General features: G+C 44.6%; 1 long non-coding RNA gene across 2 annotated transcripts in view; it reads right to left on the minus strand.

Annotated features, from left to right (window-relative positions):
• Positions 1-19,724, minus strand: part of LOC135914986 (uncharacterized) — a 564,953-nt gene that overhangs the window by 48,617 nt on the left and 496,612 nt on the right. For both annotated transcript variants that reach the window (XR_011508627.1, XR_010568485.1), the window contains 2 exons: positions 5,585-5,754; positions 3,191-3,265 (listed from right to left, as the gene is read on the minus strand). This is a non-coding gene — a long non-coding RNA (uncharacterized lncRNA). The remainder of the gene's footprint in view (positions 1-3,190; positions 3,266-5,584; positions 5,755-19,724) is intronic.

The following is a 19,724-nucleotide window of genomic DNA, read 5'->3' on the forward strand; positions in this document are numbered from 1 at the left end:
TATGACTTTATTAGCAAGTAACATAATGCCGTCCGCATAAAACAAACCTGAAAGCTGTTCTACTACTGCGCCCGCTTGTTTGCATGAGGGAATGAACGCGATAGTGATTAGTTCTAGCGCCCTTTTCATTCTTATAACGTTAAGCATAAACAGCGGAGTTAAAGGGCGTCCCTGCCTCAGTACCTTGGTGATATCGACTCTTTCCTCGCTCCTCATCCCTTCCCACTCAACGCAAACGGCATTTTCTACGTGAATGTCCCTCAAACGCTGTATACAGCCTCTCGCGGTATAGTAGCGCCATCTCGTTGAGGCGCCTCCAAACTGAATCTTTCAGGTAACGGCGGTTCATTTCAAACACACCCTTTCACGCACCATAAGTTTTACAATGAAATCTCGCAATTGGCCACGGGATATCTCGCGAAAATATGCTGAATCAATCTTACACATTGGCCATAAGTCCATGCTACCGACTAATACTTGCTCCTGCGTGATATGTTGATTATATTTATTGTTACAGAAGTCAGCGGTATAGGAACATGGCGACGTCCTTGCGCTCGCCGCTTTTTTTTCTCCCCTAAGCTTTTCTCCTAGATTCATGTTTCTTTTTAACTCTACGGGGTGAAGACAACGCCGGCGATGTGAATATTCATTGGCCTAATTGTCATTCACACGGCGGAGGCATTAGAGAACGGCACATCAGCCTGGATTCAGCGACGTACGTCAGGACGCACCGGGTTCCGTGCTACTTGCTGATCAGCCACGATTCGCGTCACAGAGCGCAAAAACGTTTTCTGGCGTCTGCGTCATTGTATAGCCGGTTTTACGAGGCTACATGCTAGCCAAGTGGAGTGCGGGAACGAAGGGCAATCGCATTGGAACACGAGGCAGCTATCGTAATGGCAGCCGCGTCAGGTGCTAAGAAGTCGTGTGTTGCACACGGCAAAGGTTCTTTAGCTGTTGAATCAAAATTTCATCCCATACGTTCCCTTATAGTGGATGCGCGGACCACAAGGTCATCGTTTTCTAGGCGAATTTAATGTTGTGCATCTCATTTCGTCGTATATTGCAGTAGACAGCAATAAGGAATACAGCGGAGTAATGAATGTAAGGAAGTAATTGTGGCACTTCCTACAAGCACACTATAACTAAGTTTTATTTTAGGTTTCATGTTGCCCCACAAGTCGTGAACGGAATTTCGAGTTGGCGGCAATTGTCGCTTCAAAGAGAAAATTTCTATTTGAAGCAGTAAAATGCAGTTCCAGTACAAAGGGATCAAATGTACAGGATGCCTCACTCAACGTTAGCCAAGCTCTCGAAAATTAAATATAGAATCTACGAAGGCGCAACCAATTGTTTTCTGTTAGCAGTAACGTACACTCAGGAGAATTTGTTTCATGGCAGAACTGTTGATATTTAGATAACACAAATTAACGAATTTTTTAAATGTTGAATTGGGGGAGAGAGATTTGACAGAAAAGTCCTAATCATGTTTTGGTTAGTTCATTGGTTACTTGGGGTTTGATGGCACGAAGGCTATTCAGGCCATGCTTTTCTTTTTCTTCCGCGTTATAAAGAAAACGTGAGAGAAGAGAGACAGAAAGGAAGGCAAAAGAGGTAAAGCAGGTAGGTTACCTAGACTTAGTAATAAGTGAAAAAAAGTATAATTTACCGCGACTAGTACGACGCACTTACACACACAAACACGTGATGAGGATCCTATCTAACTCCTATCCTATCTAATCTAGCGCCAGGTTATATATCATAATTGTTACAGCGGGAATTACGAAGATGAAAGGGAGACGTGAAGCGGTAGGGACCATGCGCTATCAACTGAGATTTTTCTTTTTTTCTTTTTGTTAACATACGTGAAATTAACATACGCTGCACATAAGTTAACATACGCTGCACATAACTTCGTGATTGCCGTGAAGCTCGTAGCCGGTTCGCAGGAAAACCCAGATTATCGTGCAAAAGCTGGTTTTGAATGTGCGTACACTCGAAACTCGCTTGTTTTCTTTAACAACCGCGATAAAGAAGACGCCTCGGTTCTCTCTTTTCCAGCGCACTTTTCTTTGATTTCTGGAGCCCTTAAAATGCACTGTTCTTTCGCACCTTGTCGTATATGCACCTGAGGAGCACCTTCCTTAATTAGCTCGGGCTTAATGCACCGCGGCGCTGTCACTGCGAGAGTGTACCTGCCAACAAGCACTTCACCAATTTTCTTTTTTCTTTTTCTTTCTTCGCGACGGTTCATTAGCAAAGCATTACCAGTCACAACATTCTTCAGACAAGGCCACTGGAATAACCAAACGACTTTCTTTTAAGAGCTCGTGCCGAAAAAGAAGGACGCTGAATGTTTCTGCTGCTACTGCTCCTTTGTCTTTGCTGCATCTCTGAATTCTTTCTGGTTCGGTTGCTCCACGTTAAGAGTCAGGGTAATTAGCTTTAGAGACATCACCTTTCGCTGAGACACGAAAGCGCGTTTGCCGAGACGTAAATGAAAATCTAGGCAGCGCCACGCGCTCCTTTTTCTCTCTCTCTTTTTTGTTTTTGTTGTTGGCTGTTTCTAGAGTTCCTTTAGTTCGAGGTTTCTGTTTATGTTTATTCTTACTTTTCTCTGCACGTAGCGTACCGGGCAGGGCGCTCAACATATGTAACATTACAATCTTGCGCAACATTTTTGAATTTCGCTTGCACTTGGACAATATTGCAAAGCTGTGGAGGTCGTTATTTGAAAATTTCCCAACATATTAAAGTTCAGACATTGCACCAGCGTCTGCTTACGCAAATTTTTAAATACAGGTATTACTAATATAAAATTAGAAAACCAAAAAGAATCTCGACGAAGGGAGCCGTCGGGATTTTAGACGGTGATTTTTTTACATGGACGATTGATCATCATTCACCCTCCGAAATATGTTACGGTAATCAAGACTGACGCCGTAGGGGTGGGCCCCGTATTTATTTTGACCATCTGAGCTCACTTAGCGTGCACCTAATTCTAAGCACTGGATGGCGTTTTATTTTCATCGCATTCGATGTCTTAAAGCGATGACAATTGGCTAGCTCTTAACCTCGGATTTCGGAAAGTGAGGAATGTGATTAGAGTACCATACAGGTCTCCAATTACGGCTAAAACTTAAACTGCAAAAAAATTTGATTGAGAATGAAGCAATATTTGCAGACCTACCGTGAAGGTCACAATGAAAGAGACATGACGATCGCTTACTAAGGCTCGTTCTTGGGCCAGGCGGTTGATGGATACCTAAACCAATGATAATAGAGTTATGACAACTGCAAGCACGTGTGCGTTATGTTAGCGCTACAGCTATTGCTTTAAGCATGAACTAACTCACCAAAGAGCAAGTTCTACTTAAAGGGAAGCTGAAGTGGTTTTCAATTTCCATGAATTGCTGGGATTGGGAAGAACAGACCTAATAATTTACGGTTCCGAAATTTTTTCTTCGTTTTGTTAATATAAGGGGCGGAAATCGCTTTCTAAATCACCCCGCGGACACGCCCCCATCGCTTCCCGGAGCGCCGGGTGAGGAGGTTACCAGAGGAGAGAACCGGCGAGAGTGACGTCACTGGCGGGGACCGAGCTGCCGGACCGGCGTGCTGGCATGCGCTGGCATGCATCTTTCCGTCCTGCGCTTTACTGAACGACGCTACGAGAGATTTGCCGCCGCCGCCGCCGCTCACGTTTGTTTAGCGATTTTCGTAAACTGTTCTTTCCTTCTGTGCTGCGTGAGTGCCTACAGCCAAGGGCGCCCAACATGCCCTCGTTCTGTGCAGCAATCGGCTGCGTGAACACACGCGGGCGAGACGATGTGGTGTTTCACAGGTTCCCGAAACACAAGAAGCTCGCAGCGCAGTGCGGTGAGGAGAGATAAGTTCGTGCCGACGAAATCAACTGTGCTGTGCTCGGACCATTTCCGCGATAGCCGGATAGCCTTACGACAAATGCGGAAACGCGTTGTTGCTAGCGTTGCTATACTCCGTTTCATACATCAGGTGCAACGCTGTGGAGGCTTGAGATACTTCTTGCAGTGGCTGCGTTCGCACTTAGAAAAAGTTCGGTGTTTCTTGACCCGATTTTTGAGAAAACTTCTCATATATAAGCTCAGTTCTGAATGAACAAAAAAGAATTTACCCATAGAAACAATCCGTGTACTTATACGGCTGCTAACACGTTCTTTTAAATCAATTTTCTTTTCGGCATTCTTTAATTGCAGCCCGTCGCGGCAGCTTCACGTGCATGCTCGCGCGAGCAAATGCCGCCGGCACGCTGCGAACCATAGACGGAAACGCGCGCAGTAATAACTTTTGGTAACCGGACTTCGTGCGTAGCTTCCACAGCGTTGCACCTGAGGTATAAATTGGAGTATAGGCTTGCCTAGTGACATTCGACGTACGGTTGCAGTTATCATGTTTACCACACGGCGGTGCTAAAACTGCCTAATATATTTATGTCAACACTAGCATGGAGCGCGCATACCGATTCTTGATCGAGCCACAATCGCAAATTCGTCGAACCATATTCTGAATATTGCACATATAATCACATATTGCACATATATATATAATGACTGTACCTCGCAGCACTGCATGTGCGCGCTTTGAAACGCGGCACTTATGTTCGCGATCGTGTATCAACGCTCAGAAAACCACGGGACTTCAGACAAGCAGCGGCAAGGTGCTTGACATCGCGGAATTGTACCCGTGTTTACATTCTAATGAGAAGTTAGTGCTTCGGCATTCTTCCAGCAGCAAGTTCCCAGTGACACTCTAGCGCATTTTTTCTCCCGTCATTGGAACGTGCAGCTACATGAAAAAAAAAAAGCATACGTAACAGCTAAGATTTCCAGCGCGCGAGGTGTACACATCGCTCTCGCTTTTGGCACACGCAACATCGTCGTTGCCGCCGTTGCCGCCATCGTTTTCTGTATCAGCTGTCGGTTCGAACATGTACGGCGAAAATACAAGCTGTCCAAGACAGCGAGAACGTTCCATAATGCTTACAACTCAGCTATGCAGCCAGAACAGAACAGCGTGCTACGCTCTCAAACGGCGGCGCCGACCGGCGACTGCCGCCACTGACGTCACAGCCGCTCCGACCAATCACGGGCAACAGCGGCGTTCGCGCGATACCCTGAGGCGCTGGTGCGCGTTTTCATGAAAAAACAGCCGCTTGCGCTTGTTTCCGCCCTTTTTGAACGAGATATTCGTGTTCAGGGGACTCAAAACTGTAGAATGCCACAGAGAACTCATTTTTTTCGAAAAGTGTTTCAGCTTCCCTTTAAGAACAAACTATGTACCGCGCTACGAGTGATTGAACAGCAATGAAAAGCGTACCTCCAAACACACGAAAATAAGCTTACAGCATGTATCATGCACTCAGGCAATAATATTCTGAAATAACCCCTGAAAAAAGAAAACAGTTCTGCTTCAAGTAAAAGATAGCAAGAAGGACAGTGTTGTCGACGGGGATGTATAACAGCATCGCGAAAGAAATGCATGGTGGAAAAGTAATAAAAAAAAAACACGACACACAAATAAGGATGTTCTAAAAAATAAAAACTACCTGTACACTCCTGCGCTGTAGCTTGCGCGCTGATGTGGTTGCTGACGAATATCCTGGCCGCTAAACTGCTTCGCTTCGACTGCCCTATCAGACTGCCATTCAAGGTACGATCAGGACGGCGGCCCTCCATCACTTTGAATGTGCGTCAGTGATTGCAGACGGAAGCGAAACTAGAAAACAACGGAGATGATAAGTGTGTAGAAAACCATAAACTAACACTATGCTGCCAGAACAGGCCGCAACGATTTCCCGTTTTGTCCTTCGCGAGTTTGTTTTATTTCTCGCATCGTAAATATCTCATTCCGTGCCCATGATTTTTTTTTCTTCAGCCGATTAGTCCCTAATGGTTGCGCCCAAACGCAGCAGTAATGAACTATCAATTCTGAATGGGGGGTTGAGTCTAGTTAATATTTTTGTCTTTCACGAGTGCTTTCTTCTCGCTTTGTGTTATTGGTTCCTTCGGATCTGCTTCTGGTCAAGAATTTTATTTTGCGCGCGTTTGGTAATCTTCGCTCTCTGAGCTAGTGTACTACGCATGTCGGCTAATGAGACTCTTGGGGCCTGGACGAGGTTATCACCTCGTCTATGCATAGGCATAGACGAGGTGATATGCAGTGCTTTTCCAACGCAGCTTTCACGCCTGAAGATCGCCCCCCCCCCCTCCTACTCCATCTCTAAATACAGAAGTAACAGTCGAGGGGTTGTCTTGTCGGGAGAGCAGGGCCATCTTACTAGTATCTCAGTTTCCTAACGATAATTGGTCATCGACTTCAATCTCGTTTCCTTAGTACGACATGTTCTTTATTTCTAACACGGTATGTAGAATTCCTCGTAATCACCATGCCACACTGATGGCATTTTCCTGTCACACGCTTTGTTAGCACATTAAGTAAGCGACTTGTATATTTTTATTTGTTTTCGACGCAATGATAAATACAAACAGCCTTATAGCAATGGACTGAGCGTGGGTTTCGTAATGCTGACGAACGAAAGAATAGTTATTGAAGAAAGTTCAGCTAGTTAAGCGCGATTCGAGGGGTTGGGTATTTAAGATAGCGCAATGAAACGAAGGGCGGACGTGGAACACGCATTAAACAAGATGTTTACCCAGACTTAACTTTCATGAACGCAAATGCCACATCCACTCGCGATGGCAAAGAAGCTTCAGTTATCCAAGCAGTAACGAGTGCAGGTCATGGAACGACATGCCTGATTAGACTAGCAAAACGCATAGTTAATCACGAAAGTTATGCAGCTCCTTGCATTTACGAAAGTTGCTGCAATTTAGTTTAGTCTGATGACGCCAAATGTCTGAGAACGAGGCGCTTTGTTCAGTCTGTTTATTGGTCTAGAACAGTTGCCTCAGTCACATTATTTTCAAACTATCTCAGCCTCCAAAAATGAAACAATCGTACCACCACAACGCAAATGAAGAATAAAGCGTGGAGTATCCAGATACGCAAATTGATTTCTGAATGTAATTCAGGCAACTTTTTCAAGCTTTTGGTTAAAGTGCTGTTTCTTATTTTATTCCGGAAGGACAAACTATGAAAGAAGGTCACGGGGAGGCCAATGCGTCCTTATGGCTGTTTTGCTCACTATATGGTTTCGCATCGGCAGCATAATGTCGCCTCAGAAAACAGAATGATCTATTGACACCACAAAGTAAGAAAAAAAATGAAAATGAAGCTACAAACTTGTCGCGCTGCTTCACCAGTTGAATCTTTATAAATATTTATCGTGAATAAGTATGCCAGATTTTTTATGTATTTACCGAACGATATTTCAGTCTACTTCTTCTCGATCACCTAATGAAACAGTATCGTTGACATAAATCGTAATATAAAAGTAAAGTGCAGTCAGTAAGGAAATTCGGACAGTTCTTAGTTTTTTCTCCCATATTCGTGTAGCCGCTACCACGCCACTACGCAGATCCACAAGTTCACGGAGGTTTCTGCTTAAATTGTGCAAACTATTTATCTTGTTATCCCCAATACCGCCATGTGCAAATTCTAGCACACATGAAGCAAATCAAGTGCTAGTTTGTTGAGCTTTACGTGAAGTTGCGTTTCCCGCTTTTTAAAATTGTCCAATGTTCGACAGCAGTGAAAAAACGGTGCATAGAACAATGTGTAATATCTTCAAAGCTGATACAGAGTTTCATTTATACTGACACGTCACTAATACGTGACAGTACACTCTGAACAACGTTCACTTTTGACCTGCTGAAATGTACAGGATACGCGCTGAAATAGAAGAAACAAAGGCAGGAGCAAGCCAGAGCTATAAAACGAAGAGATTTAGGTGCTGCACATTGCAGATGATTTCCGCGAACACAGCCGAGGTATATAATTGAAATGAAGAAACACGAACCCTAGTGAAAGTTTTAAATCACTACGCGGCACAGCCTCAGCCCAGGCCATTTACGAATTGGAACGAAGTCATTGAAAAGGTACGTCTACAAAAATTACGCCATACGATGTGAAGAAAAATTCTTTTTGACCAACTTATGCCAGACATTCTTTTTTTCATTTCAGAAGAAAAACAAAAGCAGAAATTATGCGAGCGAGTGTGCGGCAAGAGTCACCACAGGAAAGTGCTCTTGCAGGCAAATAGAAGCAGGCATCGTTGTCCCAAGCTTATTGGGACAGAACTTAAACATACACGAGTTGATAATTAGTCATCGTTAAACTAGATGACGGGCAAAGGACGGAAACAGGCAAAGTTAACAAGCATGTCTGTACATTGCTATTTAAAACTGACGTTTGGCAAGTTGGTAAGACACATTTGGAACAGAACAGCGTTGTTTTCAAGGGGGTAAGCAGGACTTTCCGGTTTGTCTCCGTGAAAACAGCGCTGTTCTGTTCCAAAAATTATTTAACTGTTTGTGTCTCTGCCGCAACTGGCTTTTATGTACACGAGTCGGTTCATATTGTCCCGAGTATAAAACTATTTACACGTTGTATTTACAAAGCGTATATTTACAACTGCCGAGAATCCCGAGAGGCTTCTGCCACCTCGTCCTCTTCACCGTCCACGACCTTGTCCTCTTTTTCCACCGTAACACGAACCCCGGCAGAGAAAGCACCCTCACGGTGCTTTTTGTGCTTCAGTCGGGGACGTCGGTACGGGCATAGTAAGGTTTATTCTAAGAGACGCGTACGAATTCAGGTGATGTGGAACCAGGTGGCATGTCGAAGGTGACGGGGATTATCTGAAACGACATTGGTCACTTGATGTAGAACACCGTAGGGGTCTTTATAGCCCGGAAGAAGTTTCTCGGAGAGCCCCGCTCGGCGGCAAGGCGACCAAAGTAGCATGAGAGAGCCTGGTATGTGTCACGATGGCGGCGATTGTAAGCGTGCCATTGAGATTCGTCCGATGCCAACAAACGAGTATGGGCAAGCTGGTGCGCATCGTCAGCGTGGGCGATGGCATCGCGGCCCTGGCCCTGCCTCGTGAGCGAGGCAGGGCCAGTAGAAGAGGCGCGCACGCGGTCGTAAGTGCGAGCAAACCAAAGGTGTCCGGCCGTTGGGGCGTCATGAAGTTCCTGTAGCACGGTGGAGCGGAGGTGTTGAAGAACGACGAGGAGAGGACCGTCAGGACGAAAACTGCGTCGGTACAATATCCAGTCGTTGAGGACGAAGCACCGTAATGATGAATCAGTAGGAATAGATTCCATTCGATCAATGATGGTCCTCAAAGTGGCGTCATGGCGTTGCTGGTTGGCCATGTCCAAAAGCTTGGAAATGAAAAGAACAGTTGCGGAAACGTTCATGTCGGTGCTGGCGGGCGTGTGTACCGGGTAGCGGAACAACCAGTCGGCGTCCTTGCGTAGGCGACCAGACCTATATACCAACGTATAGGAATACTCCTGCAGCCGCAGAGCCCATCGTCCAAGCATCCCTGTGGGATCTTTTAAGGACGAAAACCAACAGAGGGCATGGTGGTCCGTTACAATAGAAAACGGCCTGCCGTATAAATAGGGGCGGACGCCGCTGCCCACACAACGGCCAAGCATTCACGTTCGGTATTATAGTAGTTCCGCTCCACGAATGACAAAAGACGGCTAGCGTACGCGATGACACGTTCATAGCCGTGACACGTTCACGGCCCCAATACGGAGGCCACTGGCATCGGTGCGCGCCTCTCTAGGAGCTGAAGTAGCGAAGTGTCCTAAAATCCGTGGGGTTGTGAGCATGGTGGTAAGACCAGAAAAGGCGGTGGCCTGAGAGAGTCCTCATTAAAACGGCACACTTTTCTTCAGGAGATCTGTGAAAGGGCGTGCTATGGTGGCAAAATTTTTAACAAAGCGGCAGAAGTAAGAGCGAAGGCACACGAAACTTCGGACATCTTTTGCGGACCATGGAACAGCAAACTCTTTCTTGGCGCGAATTTTCTCTGGGTCCGGTCGGATGCCAGTCGCATTGACGACATGCCCAAGAACAGTAATCTCACGGTGGCCGAAGTTGCGTTTCATGGAGTTGAGCTGTAGACCGGCCTTGCGAAAAATGGCAAGTACAGCTGAAAGGCGCTCAATGTGTGTGCTTAATGAGGGCGAAAACATAATAACATCATCTAGGTAGCACAGACAAGTCGACCACGAGCAGCCTTGGGGTAATGAGTCCATCATACGCTCAAAGGTAGTTGGAGTGTTTCATAGTCCAACAGGCATAGCTTTGAAGTGGTAAAGACCATCAGGCGTTGTAAACGCGGTCTTTTCACGACCGAGATCATCGACAGCGATTTTCCAATATCCGGACCGCAGGTCTATAGATGAAAAATATTGTGCCCGTATAGGTAATCAAGGGCGTCATCAATACGAGGTAGTGGGTAGACGTCCTTCTTCGTGATGCGGTTGAGGTGGCCGTAATCGACGCAGAATCTCCATGAGCCGTCCTTCTTTTTGACCAGCACGACAAGGGACGCCAATGGACTTGACGATGGCTCAATGATGTCTTTCGCTAGCATCTTGTCTACTTCCGTTTGAATGACGTGACGCTCCGAAGCTGAGACTCGGTAGGGTCGCCGATGGATGGGTGGAATATTGCCTGTATGAATACGATGTTTGACAAGGGACGTCTGGCCTAAGGGTCGGTTGTTCAAGTCGAATATATCCTTGTAGGGAAGCAGTATACTGCAGAGCTGTTCAGTCTCCGTAGGAGTGAGATTCGGGGCAATCATTTTCCTAATGTCATTGTCAGTACATTTATCATACCGGAACGGCTCACAGGAAGCGTCGACGGCAAAAGTCTCAACGCAACTACTTCTAAAGCAGTGATTGTAGCCAGGGTGATATCTTTAGCCAGAATTTGCCTAGCGAGCCCGAAATTTACCACAGGGAGATACGTGCGATTGTCTGTGAGCCTCAGGATTGTATGCGGGACAGTAACGTTGTGGGTGAGAACGACTGCAGATACGGGAGCGGAGATGTAAAAAGAATTAACAGGAGTCACCTAGGTTTTGATTGCGAAGTCACCCCGATCTTTATAAATGAACATTTGTGTCATGCAAATAAAAATCTTTTGGGTCTTGCACTGAAAGCAAAACGAGAAAAAGGCTGGAAATTCACATGGGTATCGGACGGAAAAATTCTAATGAGGAAATCTGAAAACTCACGTGTAGTGCATATCACAAGCACCGAAGATTTTGCGCAAATTGTATAAACACTTGGAATCAGCAGCCCTGGATAACGACGTTAATTGGTTTTGATGGCTTATAACCTTGACGAACTTGAAGACTTACATCGTAAGCAAGATAATTTTTCACTTTTGCACTGCAACGTACGCAGTATCGGAAAAAACTTTGAAAGCCTATCGGCATACTTATCGCAGCATACATTTGATTATGATATTATAGCTCTAACAGAAACATGGTTAAAAACAGGTGAAACAGTCCAGCTACCGGGTTATCTTACAGTGTCGCAACCATGACTGGGGACGACCTGAGGTGGAGGGGTGCCACTATTTATTAAAAGTGAAATTAAATATGTTACGCTCCCTGAAGGCTGGATCTGTCAGTCACATGCTGAAATTCTACTTGTTCAATTGAAATGCGGTGTCAAAGTAGGAGTCGTGTACCGGCCTCCTCCTTCAAACATGAATGATTTTGTTGCAAGCATGGAGAAAATATTCGTACCCCTTATTTCCACAGATGACACTATAGTCGTTTGCGGAGATTTTAATACTGACTTTTTAAAACAGAATTGCTATGATTACATGTTCTTACTTGAATCACTCAATCTAAAAAATGTCATTTCTTCTCCGACACGCATTACAAACCACTCCGAAACTCTTATTGATCACATCTTGTGTAATTTTGAATTTAATGTATCAGCTGGTGTTTACGATGTTACCATTGCAGATCACAACCCCACGTTTCTCTTTTTACCTCGTAAATACATGTCCTCCTTGTGTAATACACGCGATAGAAGATCCTCCTGTATAAATTATGCAGAAGTACGACGATTGCTCGAATGCATAGACTTTAAGAAAGTATTTGATTTGTGTGATGTTCACACTCAATGTGAAAATTTTATTCAATGCATCTGCAATGCCATTAAGCAATCTACAAGGGTATATGTGCGCCACAATTACGAGCGACCAGTTGGATAAACAACACTATACTGAAAACATTAAAGCAGAAAGACTCTTTTTACCGTAAATGGAAACGCAACAAATCAAATTCATATTACAGGGAGAGCTTTAAATACTTTAGAAATATCTCAGTTAGTATGATTAGAAAATCTAAAAAGCAATACTGCACTAACCTTATTAGGAACGAGAGTGGTAATACGAAAAGGATATGGGAAATTGTAAAAGAAGTCATAGGAAAAAGCAAAACGCAGAGCATTCAACCTGATACCTGATCGACACAAGTAGCTACTGATTTTAACTATTATTTTGCTAACGTAGGAACGAATTTGGCTAACCAGATTTTATCTTGTAATCCCCTACCTTCCCTACCTAGAATAGTTGACAACGACTTTCAGCTAGAAGAAATAACTCATGATGAACTCATATCAACGATAAATCGACTGCATCTAAAGAAAGGGGCTGGTCATGATGGTATATCCACTAGGATTTTAAAAGACAATATCGACATTCTCTGCAGTCCCATATGCAAAGTATTCAATCTAGCGTTAGCTTCCAGCTCGTATCCAAATATATTAAAAACAGCCAAAGTCGTTCCCGTATACAAGTGTGGAGATTCGAACCAACCAGAGAATCATAGGCCAATTTCTGTTCTGAGTGTGATAAACACTGTTTTTGAAAAACTTATTTCCAAGAGATTGAAGCAATTTCTAACTGAAAACAATGTAATTTGTGCGCAGCAGCATGGTTTTGTTCCTTCCAGATCGACATCAGCAGCAGTCCTAACACTTTCGCAATTATTAAATTCTGCACTTCATCATAATAAAATAATTGTCGCAATATTTTTGGATATAAAGAAGGCATTTGATACCGTTTCTCACTCCATACTACTGCAAAAACTTGAATGGTATGGTGTCACAAAGTGCTCCCTAAAATTTTTTTCCAGCTATTTATCCTCACGGAAACAAATGGTAGTAATGGGTGATTATTATTCTACATACAGCACAGTCACCAGTGGAGTCCCACAAGGTTCAGTGCTCGGTCCTGTGTTATTCTCATTTTACAATTATGACCTCCCTAACGCTCTTCAGAACTCAAACGTTCTAATGTACGCACATGACACAGCTTTATTATTCACAGGAGACACACTTTCTGCACTGCAAACACATGTGACGTCCGAGTTATCAAACATTTCTTCATGGTTCTTAGAAAACAAATTGACTTTAAATAGCAATAAGACAAAATATGTAGTTTTTCGATCGAGGAGAAACAATGTTGACACCAGTCAAATAAATATCACGTTAATAAAAGCCCCATCCAAGAAGTTGATTCGTTGAAATATCTGAGCGTCATATTTGACTAGCCTATACATTGGGAAGCACATATTCATAGTGTATGCAAGAAGGTCGCATATGGTTGTTGCTCCCTAATTAAAGCGAAGCAGTATTTCCCCTACGATGTACTCAAGTCCCTTTACTATGGGTTTTACCATAGCCATATTAGTTATTGCTTAGAATCATGGGGTGTGACTTACATTACATACTTACAACCTTTACAAAAACTACAGAAAAGGGCCCTGAAAGTAATTGGCACTTCAAAATATGCCAATCATACATTTATTGATGCTTTCTAAACACAACATGTGTTATCCGCTAATGCACTATGTAATCACAAGACCTCAATTTCAGTTAATAATATTTTATGCACTAACTTCCCTATTCCTCGAAACGTCTTTTCATTTCCAACTAGCAGTACAAGACATGCTTTAAAAGGTAACCTCAACTTACCAAAGTGTTACAACGTATATGGTGAAAGGTTAATTGAATTCATTGGTGCAAAAATCTGGAATATTTTACCCCTAGAACTTTAAACCGCACGTAATTTCAAGCAATGTAGCAAATTCTTTTTTCTTGATAACCAGAATCTCTAACTTACTTTCATTATGTACGAGTATTTTCAAAATGTTTCTTGTCTGTATAACTCATGACATGTTCCGGAACACTGTGCTGTTCAAAACTGCGCCTGACCTGTCTTTTGTATTTTCCACTGGACCGCAAACTAGCCTTCCCTGGCTATCGGTCAAGATATATGTGTAACCATGATTATGTAAAGAAAAATAAAGCACTTGCACTTAAAAAAAAAAAGTTTGCTTTAAAAAGGCACACGCTGTAAGCTTCACGTTGAACCAGCTCCCACAGATCAAGATGCTGAAACTAGAATTTTTTTTCTGTTCAACAATATACATGATGTTTCACGTAATAATGGTTCCTTCATAGCTTGCCATTCAACGGACATGCTTTTTCCTCGGTTAGTCTCCTGGAAAAGCTGAGCACAGTCGTCGCCTATATCTTCTCCTTCCAGGATATAACACAAAGCCTTGCGGTCTACATTGTCACGTCGAAAACAGCGACGTGTAATTGTCTTTTTAGAGCGCAGCTCTTTGGCGCCCGTTCCTGGGTTTCGCGTCGTCGTCGTCGTCGGCGTTGTCGTCGTCGGCGTTGTCGTCGGCGTTGTCGTCGGCCTCGTAACCAGCTCGCCGACGAATCTGCTGCTCCGCCGCCGCGCATGCGCGCTGTCGGCTCTCCGGGCGAGGGAGGATGATGGAAGGGAGGAGGAGAGACTGTGGAGGAGGGCTGGCTACACAAATGGCTCTTTGGCGTCCGTTCCTGGGTTTCGCGTCGTCGTCGGCCTCGTAACCAGCTCGCCGACGAATCTGCTCCGCCGCCGCGCATGCGCGCTGTCGGCTCTCCGGGCGAGGGAGGATGATGGAAGGGAGGAGGAGAGACTGTGGAGGAGGGCTGGCTACACAAATGGCTCTTTGGCGTCCGTTCCTGGGTTTCGCGTCGTCGTCGGCGTTATCATCGGCCTCGTAACCAGCTCCGCCCCCCTTTCATCCCCCCAGCGCTAGCAGCGACCGACTGATACCGCTTTCGTGAGTCCGCTACCGCACTCACGAAAGACGTCGTGCACTTCCTGCAACTCGCATTAACCGTCCATCGATCCACACCGATGTTAGTAGTGGGGGACTTTAATGTTGACATAAAGACAAACAGCAATTTCCTAACACTTATGCGGGAGAACATCCCGTTCCTCTCGCTCGTAACGCGTCCCACGGCTGTGACAACCTCGCGAGGCACTTGTACAGATCTCGTCTTTGAGAATCAAGCATTGGTGTACCAAGTCGAACATATATCAGTCTATTTCTCCGACCACAAAGCTTCCTTCATGACTGTCAAGAACTGTTAGTGGAGTCTTTGTTAAAGGAATACGTGTGAAAAAAAAAATTCTGTGATAGCGCATACATGTGTTGCTCGATTTCTTTGCCTCAATCTATCGAAAAGGTGAAACAGCTTATTTGCTGCGCTCAAATTTCGCATTAGGAAGTAACGTAATCGTCGGTAATTTTTTCTGCTATTGATATTTCAATACACTGAAGGCGAACAAATAGGCTATCATGCAGACGTGTACTGATTCTGAAGCTTTTCTGTAGTTCTACGAATATGCCGGGTTTTTTTATCTTCATGCTTGTTGCTATTATTCAACTGCCTGCATTGCTGGCTTGTATGTCACCGATGTAATGGTCAAAGTTCAGTGTGTGTTCGTTTTCGCCCTTACGTGCAGGATTAAAATTCATTCTGCTTTGCCGCAAACGGTCCGCAAACAGGACTTCCTTCCTTCTTGGTCCAAGATCAGTATTCAGCGTGATGGGAAGCTCGCCTCAACCTGTGGCTGTGCGTTTAAGAATTTCGTCACCTTACTTCCAGTTCAAGTTTCTCAGCATGAGCTCCTTTTCCATCTTATTCTAGTTCAAGCTATTTCTTTCCTCAGGAACCATCTCGCCATGGCCTTGAAATTATTCGGCTGTTATTTTCCAACGCAATTTAACGCTGCATTCCCTTCTAGTTTGTTGCAATCTTTGTCTAGGATCGGTTCTTGTACTGTACCAGACTTTCTTGCTAGTAAGTGAATGTGATTCCCAATTATTCCATGTGCGGCATTCTATTTCTCGCGCATTTACCACAGCCTACTTTCACTTTTAGCTTTATGTTTGCTTGAAACAATGTTTAAACCACTGCTTTCCTTTCTCCCGCCACATTTCTCATTTTCTGCCTTTTTTGTCTTGCGCAAACTGTGCCTTTCTTGCCTTCCTATACTCTCGTGATGCTTTCTGTCATTCGTCGGCCGCTGCACGCAACTCCCGGTTCCAACAGCTTTTCGGTTTCCTTTTTCCTTTCCAATAAGCATGTTGCGTCTCACTTCTAATTTGTCTCGTTCATCCACTTCAATGGTCACTTTACTGACTCATTCCTTGCCCATTTGGCAAGTTTTCCCTCCACTGTTCTTACTATATTTATTAGTTCCCGTTCAAATTTCAACTGGCCATCCTTCGCTCCTTGTCGTCTTTTCCTACTACACATGCCATTTTCAAGATTGTGCGTTTAAGGCAACTCCTTAGGATTCTATTCCCTTCCTCCACAATGACAATCTCGTTACACGTATCATGAATTACTTCCGCGATGAGAAAGTAATCGGTGGCTGCTTGCCTATTTCAGCCGTAGCATGTGACTTCGACGTCACGTTTAGGCCCCGTACTCTCGATAATCCGGTTACGTTGCTCACATAGGCCTAGCATTACCTTCCCGTTGTTGTCTGTGTAACCATGTAGCTCCTGTATGCTCGAAATAATGTCACTCAAAAGGATAATTTCGGTATCGATACCGAAACTCTTAGTGTTCCAACTGAGCCATTCCACTGACAAGGTAGTTTTTTGTACTTTTTACGCGTCCATAAATATGTCATGCCACGCCAACTTTTTTCCGCTGACGGTGCTTGATAACCAAAGACGCTCTTCAGACTTTGAATTTACTCCTTCTGTTTCACTCAAGCAGGTAAGAGAATTCCGACTTCACGTCCCCTTCTCTCCCATTTTGTTCCGTTACATCTTTCCCAAACACAATTATCAATGATTGGTGGCTCTTGTTAGTCTGCATGCTGCGTTTCGGAAATCACAGGCACACCTATTTATTCTCTACTTCACTTGTTCTTCATCCCTTCCATCTCGTTTGTTTTGGCGCCTTGCATGTTTATGTAACCTATAGCACGGCGAGCTGTTTTCTTTCTTTCAATTTTCTCAGTTTCCGGTTGTTGCCGGTGATGTTAGTTTGAGGTTCCTCTAGGGTACTTTTTTCATTACTACTCAAACTGGCGTCCTGTGCGCCCGTGAGGCCCCAAAAGAAGCGATTGCACGACCAGCAATTCGCCAGCCCAATTCTCGTACAATCCTGTGATTGAAGTGCATTCCGTCTCTTTGAAAACCAGCATATCTACTCACTTCCCTGTTGAGTTCCACAAGCTCGAAGCCTTTCGTTCGGCTCCCTTTCTAAATCTCCTCATCAGTTGCCGCAGGTACTCTCTGTACGTCAGCGTCACGTACCGATAATTTCGGAACCGTGCGTACCAAAATTTGCATCTAAGGGACATCTCGCGCAAGTCGGCGACACCCTTTGCCAAACGCTCGCCTTGTCTTGCCCGCTTTCATATTTAGCACCGCATGTCGGCCACCCGCCACTGCTACAATGTTTCTTCCCTGTGCATTCTCCGCTAGCTTTCCGCCAGCACGATGCATGGCATAGCTCAAAGTCCGACCTAGAAGCGTCCCTAACGCTCCACAATTGCCTTTGACACCTAGACAATAAAGCCACCAACGATTCTCATCTTTTCACTATCTCCTACTTGACGAGGCGTCTTCTTGCTTCCCTTTGTTAACCTTTTCCGCGTAATTCGCACTTGATACGGGGCATTGACCTCTGTCTTCCTGCTTTCCCTTTTTAATAATTTCAAGGTAGACCCTACTTCCAATTGCCCACCGCACGACTTCTACGTAGTCCATGCGCTTGCTGGCACTTCCGGTCCTAAAACTCCGGGAACCGGCGTTCCATCGTGACTGACATTTTCAGTCGTGATGGCGGCACTGTTCAGTATTTCCTCGGTTGCTTCCAGTCTTTCTTCTAGCGCAGTCCATGCATCACACCACATATTGAGCTCATGTTTCAGCTATTCGATCCGCTTCACAAGCTCATTCTGGACACCTTCTATTTTCTTTAGGCTAGCATGGATATCGCAGTGTCTGCCCACTGGCTCAATTTCCTCGCCCTTCTCGACGTTTCCTTAGGCTACCTTGAGGGACTCTCCGCATGTTGCACGATTAGCCCCTTTCCCGCCACATGTTTAACTTGCTTTTTCCAATGCCGAAACCGAAACTTTCAAAGCACGTACCTACAAGAAAAGGCTGATGACTTAGGCGTGAACAATTTGTGCAGCTGCTGTAGCCTATGCGATGCCAAACCATCCATCGTAATATCTTTTTTGTATCACTGACAAACTCCCAGGCTTCTACGTACAGGCACACACAGCTGCATAAGCTTTGCAGCCATGATATCATAATGGCGATTAATTTATTTATTTGTGCGTCCATATTGTACACCACGGAAAAAGGAGACAATCTAGGAAGCCTTCTGCGTTATTTTGTTGATTTCGAAGAGCTAAAGATTAGGAAGCTCTGCAGCAGGTTTCTCTTTCTTTACGAGTACTCACCTACAATCCTCATTTTTGCTATACTATGTTCTTTAGAACTATAGGAAATATTCCATTTTTCGGAAAGAATTTTAATAGCGTATTTGTTGTCATCACTGTGATTTCTTTTGCTCTGCTTTTGTGTGCACGGAATGGTGATCTGCTGGTATTGTAAAATGTGATTATAACTTTAGGTACAAACTTGAATAATTAAGAGTGCTTACTGATGAATATGGAATAAAACTGCAGTGCACTTCTCCTAGAAAAATCCGCGCAAATAGTCACTACGGCAAACAAACTTCACCAATGCTTCGAGTGAGACATAATGCTCTAAATTTCAAAGTGGTTAACCTTGATGTTCCGTTTTTATTCCCTTTAAATGTACTCGTCAACAATTGCCATCTAATTCCACGTTTTACCGATCCACCTTCTACAATGCGAGCCCACTGGGCAAAGCAACTACTGTCATGTACTTCAGTGACCAATTTCCGGAAACATAAAAGGGGTGGCCAGTGATGGGATCAGCAGAAGTGATCGAACTGCCTGGACAATACTTTCTACGAGAAAACGTGTCAAATTATGTATCTGGTCAATTGGTTTTCGCTTCCACCAGTTGCGTGCGCGTCTCTATTTCTCTAGCCACGCACGTTGACATGTGCCAACATAAATGTGTAAAATAAATCGAGCAAGCTAACATAACCAAAAAAAAAGCGACGGATGGACAAGGCATGAAACATCGGAGAATAGTCATTTCAAAAATGGCTGTGGCTTAGCTAAGGTTAAGCCCAGGATGCGAAGCATACTAGCCTTTATTTTAACGCGACAGCGTTAAGGAGCTCGTGTCGCAGAAAAGCCGGTGTCGTCGGCTCAGGCGTGCGGCGCTTGCTCAGGCGTACATTTCGTTGTCGCGCCGAACGCTGCGTTGCTCGACGCTCACCGCGTCCGATGCGGGGCGCGTAGTCGCTGCGCCGAAG

Source organism: Dermacentor albipictus, chromosome 9 (assembly GCF_038994185.2).
Source record: "Dermacentor albipictus isolate Rhodes 1998 colony chromosome 9, USDA_Dalb.pri_finalv2, whole genome shotgun sequence".
NCBI lineage: Eukaryota > Metazoa > Arthropoda > Arachnida > Ixodida > Ixodidae > Dermacentor > Dermacentor albipictus.